Source organism: Aegilops tauschii, chromosome 6, assembly GCF_002575655.3.
Source record: "Aegilops tauschii subsp. strangulata cultivar AL8/78 chromosome 6, Aet v6.0, whole genome shotgun sequence".
Taxonomy (NCBI): Eukaryota; Viridiplantae; Streptophyta; class Magnoliopsida; order Poales; family Poaceae; genus Aegilops; species Aegilops tauschii.
Genome location: NC_053040.3, coordinates 54,953,208 through 54,958,784, shown reverse-complemented (window position 1 = coordinate 54,958,784; position 5,577 = coordinate 54,953,208). Strand labels below are relative to the sequence as shown.

The 5,577-nt window shown below is 45.5% G+C and overlaps 1 long non-coding RNA gene across 2 annotated transcripts; it reads right to left on the bottom strand.

The window, feature by feature from the left end:
- Positions 1–231: 231 nt before the first annotated feature.
- Positions 232–5,357, bottom strand: LOC120966148 (uncharacterized). 2 transcript variants are annotated; one of them, XR_012187146.1, is made up of 5 exons: positions 4,898–5,357; positions 4,731–4,768; positions 3,756–3,935; positions 2,884–2,960; positions 232–539 (listed from the first exon to the last, which is right to left on the bottom strand). It is a non-coding gene; the product is annotated as an uncharacterized lncRNA (long non-coding RNA). The 2 variants fall into 2 exon arrangements; XR_005759285.3 differs by lacking the exon at positions 232–539 and having other exon boundaries at positions 2,730–2,960; positions 4,898–5,029.
- Positions 5,358–5,577: the final 220 nt, after the last annotated feature.

Sequence of the window (5,577 nt, the reverse complement as noted above, 5' to 3'; positions counted from 1 at the left end):
TCCGCACAATATTTTTTATTATTTCCAAAAATAACTTCCGTGGAGTTTCAGGACTTTTGGAGTTGTGCAAAATAGCTCTATAATATTTGCTCCTTTTCCAGCCTAGAATTCCAGCTGTCGGCATTCTCCCTCTTTATGTCAACCTTGTAAAATAAGAGAGAATAAGCATAAGTATTGTGACATAATGTGTAATAACAGCCCATAATGCAATAAATATTGATATAAAAGCATGATGCAAAATGGACGTATCAATTACAAAAATCTGTGAGGGAAAGGCGGAACATCCCTCCGCTCTCATAACCTTTTCCAACAAAGAGTCCATATTTCGTAACAACTAATTTATTAGACTCAAAAACCAACTTAAACCCTTCTCTACATAGAAGGGAGCCACTAACGAGGTTCTTCTTGATGGTGGGGACATGCTGCACGTTCTTCAGTTGCACGATCCTTCCCGAAGTAAACTTCAGATCGACCGTGCCAACACCATGAACAGAAGCACTCGCGCCATTCCCCATCAATACGGACCCGTGGCCTGTGACCTGGTAAGAAGTGAACAATGAAATGTCAGCACACACATGAACACCTGCACTTGTGTCCACCTACCAATTGTTGGGCTGAAACACTGAATAAACAGTAAATAAATTACCGTACCCAGATGCACCATTCTCATTGTTGCCCACAATCATGCTGACAGACTTGGAGTCCTGTCCTGGCTTCTTGTACTTGTTTGGGCACTTGTTGACCCAATGTTCAACCGAACCACAAGTAAAGCAGCCCTCATCCTTCTTGTTCTTCTTGAAGATCTTCTTACCCTTCTTCTTAAAGTCGGTATTCTATTGGACACCGTTCTTTCCCTTGGGATTGTGGGAGTTATGGTTCCTCTGGTTCACCATGTTGGCGATAGAAGTCCCTTCGGCCCCTTTTCCATGCGAGTCCTTTGCCCTCGAATTCTGCTCAACACTCAGATGGCTAATGACAGCCTCCACAGAGAATTCACGCCTCTGATGTTTCAGAGTGGTGGCAAAGTTCCTCCAGGAATTAGGGAGCTTAGCGATTATGCAGCCCGCAACAAATTTACCCGGTAACTCGCACTTAAGAAGCTCAAGCTCCTTAACAATGCATATTATCTCATGAGCTTGCTCCAATACAGGACGGTTTTCAACCATCTTGTAATCATGGAACTGCTCTATAATATACATCTCGCTCCCGGCATCGGCGGCCCCGAACTTAGATTCGAGTGCCTCCCACAATTCCTTGGCGACATGCACATGTAGATATGCGTCGACCAGTTTATCTCCGATCACGCTAAGAATTGCTCCAAGAAACACAACGGTGGCCTCCATGAACGCCTTCTCCTGTTCAGGAGCAATCGTTCCCGTGGAGACACCGGTGACCCAGAACACGTTCATAGCCGTGAGCCATAAAGTGGTCTTAGTCTGCCAACGCTTAAAGTACGTACCGGTAAACTTATCCGGTTTCAGTGCAGCGGCAAAGCCACTTGCTGAAAAATTCCTACACATGATAGGTTTTTGGATTGCTGAGTAAATAGGCAATTTTTCGACTAATTTAATCCATAGATAAATCACTAGCATGGCATTGACTGAATTGATGACGTACTGACTCTGATCTAAACATGCACGTACTAAGCAAACAGTAGACAAATCTACACATACTGCTAGTACTGCTAATACGAAAATATACAGGAGCGGGATAAACGCGTTATACCCTCCAGTGGGCCATGCAGACGCCGCGGCGGTGGTGGCGGCAGCAGCGTCCTCGGCGGCCTTCTTGTTGGCTTCAGCTTTCTCGGCGGCGGCACGTTCGGCGTCAGTGGACATGGTGATGACGAGGACGACGCGGACGTAGAGGAAGTAGATGAACGGCGAGCAGTCGCGTAGTCGCTTCCCAAAAACCTATTCGCCTCTTTCCCGTATAGGAACCGGAGAGACGGGGTTTCGGAGACCTGCTCTCCCGTCGACCGTGTACGCGGCGGACGGGATGGAGTCACCGGCGGCAGCAGCAGCAACGGAACGACAGTGGGCGTGCGCGTGGAGCAAATGCGATGCGATCTGATCGAGGCGGCTAGGGTTCAGAGACACCGTACGCTTATATAGGCGCAGCCGCGTGGAGAGACGTGGGCTCGACCCACGTCCGAGTCCGTGACAGCCCACGATCCGACGTCTCAGATCGTGGCTCAGCTGTCAGAAACTCTTCGTTAGCGACTGGCAAAAATAAGCGCGTAGGTGTGAGCTCGGCTCGGCTTAATCCCGCAACCCGCGGCGCGGCGGGCGGAGGAGGAGGAGTGCGCGAGGGCCTCATCTCTTCTTCCACATCCGGGATGGGACTAAACTTCCCACTACACGTAGTGTCATACAACCCACATGGGCCCTTAGAGATTTTCAGAAATTTCTAGATGGGCCTAAAGCCCATCCCATATTTCAGCACCTATGCCAAGTATGGTGATTGTGCATAAGTAACACAATCATGTAAAGAGAAATTGAAACAAAATGCCATATGTTAGTTTAGGATCCTCCAGCCATTAATTTCTGAATTACATTGTATATCAAATAGAACCGTTTCTATTTTTCTAAGCCCCTCCACTGGATGCTTTATTATTATAGCAAACATGCCCGTGCGTTGCAACGGGAGAAAAAAATCATACGCCTCTAGCCTAATAAGCATTTCTCAAGCCCCCTCTCCAGTCCATCTCCTCTATTTAAAGACGACACCTCATTTTAGAAAAAAGTAGCTAGTTTATAGTTATTCGGTTAGATAATAACTGGTTTCTTGCTCTAAAAATAATTTAACAGGTTAATTATGTCCCTTTGAATAGTAATGTTCACCTTTAATACTTGGATTGGACGGTGAACTTCAGAAACTCACCTCATCTCTTCTTCTTCAGAATGTCCATCCCTTGCTAGTCTCATGAAGATGAGGTCTCTAAATAATCAACATTATACCTGTACAAAGAAAATATCATGATTAGTTTCGGACAAAAATTGTTGGGTAAAGGAGATATGTTGCTCTTCTTTTCATCATTACGGAGTTATGCATCAGTAGAAAGAACCCATATCCCTATGCATGTCCTTGCTCATTAATGATCTCAGGCCATGATCGTATTAGCACCCAATTGTATCAAAAAAAATTGGAATAAGGACAACAAATATCAAACTACTTGATCAGATTGTTGCGGTTATCAATTTTTGTAAGTAATGACAAAAATATCAAACTATTTGATGGGATGAATTACCAGAAAATATAGGAGGAAATCGAATTGAAGCTATTCACATATAGAAGTACAGCTTTCATTAGTGTTAATAAAAACATGACCTAGATGCATGCCAAGCAATGTCAAAATGAATCTTCTTTGCGAAAACATTTCTTCAACTTTAGTATGTAGCAAATATGCCTTTCCTATGATATCAGTACAATGGAACTGTTGTTGTGACATCTCTCACAGATTTTGCTGGTGATATGCCCAGGACAGCATAACGGATTTTTTAGATAGAGAAAGGAGAGCACATACATAAATATGTTTTTCTAGAGAATGATGCAAATAATATGTAAGTAAACACTAACAATGAACATGGCATAGGGCCGAGCTGAAACTTTACAAAACCTAATACATGAGAATATGAGATAGTACATGAATAGTAGGGCCAAGCTGCATAGCTACAAGTTTCACTAAAGATACAGTCTGGATGATATCTCTACTCCAAGAGCATCTACTGACAGAAAGAGGCTATAAAACTTACGTCCAGCAGGCGAGCGGGCTGCGACCCCAAGAGCCTCTAGCACCCTGATCGCAGTCAACCGGCTGTTTGACCGTGCCAGCATGTCCCAGCCTCCCAGTCACCACCCCGCGTGGTAAATCTACTGTACTGAGAAGCACACAACGACGTACCTGTCACACTCAAATCGAGCACACGGACTTCCTGAAATTATTGATGCACATCTCGTCAAACATCTCGACAGTATGAGGCTTACAGGAATGCCGTGTGCTGGGTGAGGAAGAAAGGATGTGGCATCCTAATACAGTGGGTCATCCGGCAAAATATCTATTGTGAAATTTAAGCAGAAAATCAATATGTAGTTGTGTTATTTCTAGTTCAGTGCATAAACTAATTTGGGTTTAATCTCTCAAATAAAACCAATGATTAACTGTATGAAACAACATTTAGATAGAAAACATTATATCTCAAACATTGTACCAGTTTGTGGTTCAATCTATCAACAAAACCAATGGTATATGATGCTTCCCCTATACTCCAGTACCATCACTTTGTGAAAGGGGCAAATTACTCACTGATAAACACTGTGTACCGGACAACAATGGCATTCAGAAAAATCATTTGCCGTCACGTGTGTGCAGTACAGGACATATGTGCGATTTGTGCCCATCATGCTCCAAGGATCAATGTGATTTTTCAGACGAAAAGGACATGCAACTTCTTTGTTCTTCCAGGAACTGAATATATGTAAGACACGGTGATTTCTTCTAATGAAAATCGGAGAGGGCACTCTCTTTTATAAAAAAAAGGAACTGAATATATGTCAATTCTAGAACCTAAATTTGCCGTTGGTGATTACTTTGCTCCCCATGAAAACCATTGTAAAATTGTACCCTTTTAAACTAACACTTCTCCTATTTGGATAGAGTGCTCCATCTCTTGAAATTCATCCAAATTTGTATGTACGCAATTAGCTAAGGTCATACAATGCATGCTTACCTGTCGTCCAGTGGCTGTTGCTGGAGTACTCTGGAGTCCTGCGAGCATGGAGGAGAACCAGAAGTGTTATCTACAGCGCCAAAGCACCTACAGCAAAGCAAACACGCATCGCCTCCTCGCGACCCAAGCACCGCAACGACGACAGTGAGAAGAATGTCCGCGCTTACCTGACGAAGATGGACGGTGACCCCTGCGCCGGCGCGTCAACCTCGGCCTAATACAGGCTGGCGACGCGGATCTGCATCCCCGCACCTATGGACGGGTAGGAGCTCTCCCGCCGCACCGCCGGTGACGCTTGTGTAGAGGGCACCGCCGATGAGGCTTGTGTGAAGGGCGCCGCCGGCCTCAGCTCCCGTCTTGGGTCGATCCCCTCCTCCTTCCCTCGTGCGTCACACCAGGAGAGGAGCGATGCGCCCCACGTCCCCTTCATCGAGCCGCCTCCTGCCCCGAGCCGAGAGCTCGCACTGCGCCCCACAGAAGGCCGTCCTAGACCCGGTGCGCCCCAACCGATCCTTCGGCCGCAGACTCCGCGAGGAAGGCGGCGGCGGCGGCGGTGCGCCCGCTCGTGCGTGGGGAAGAGGAAGAGGATCTTTTTTTGAAATGATGAGGACGAGGATCTGCCGTGATGTGTTTGTTTAGAGGACTGCGGGTTGAATATACTAAACTACATGGACGTTTTTGCAAAAATGAAACGTTATCTCAGTTAGCCTGTTAAAAAAGGACTGCGGGTTGATTCTTCAAAACGTAATGGACTTTTCTGAAAATACGCCGTGACGGAGAACCCAACACAACTTAGTACCACCTCGAATATGTTTTAAATTAAAACTGTAAAACTAAAAGCGTAAAA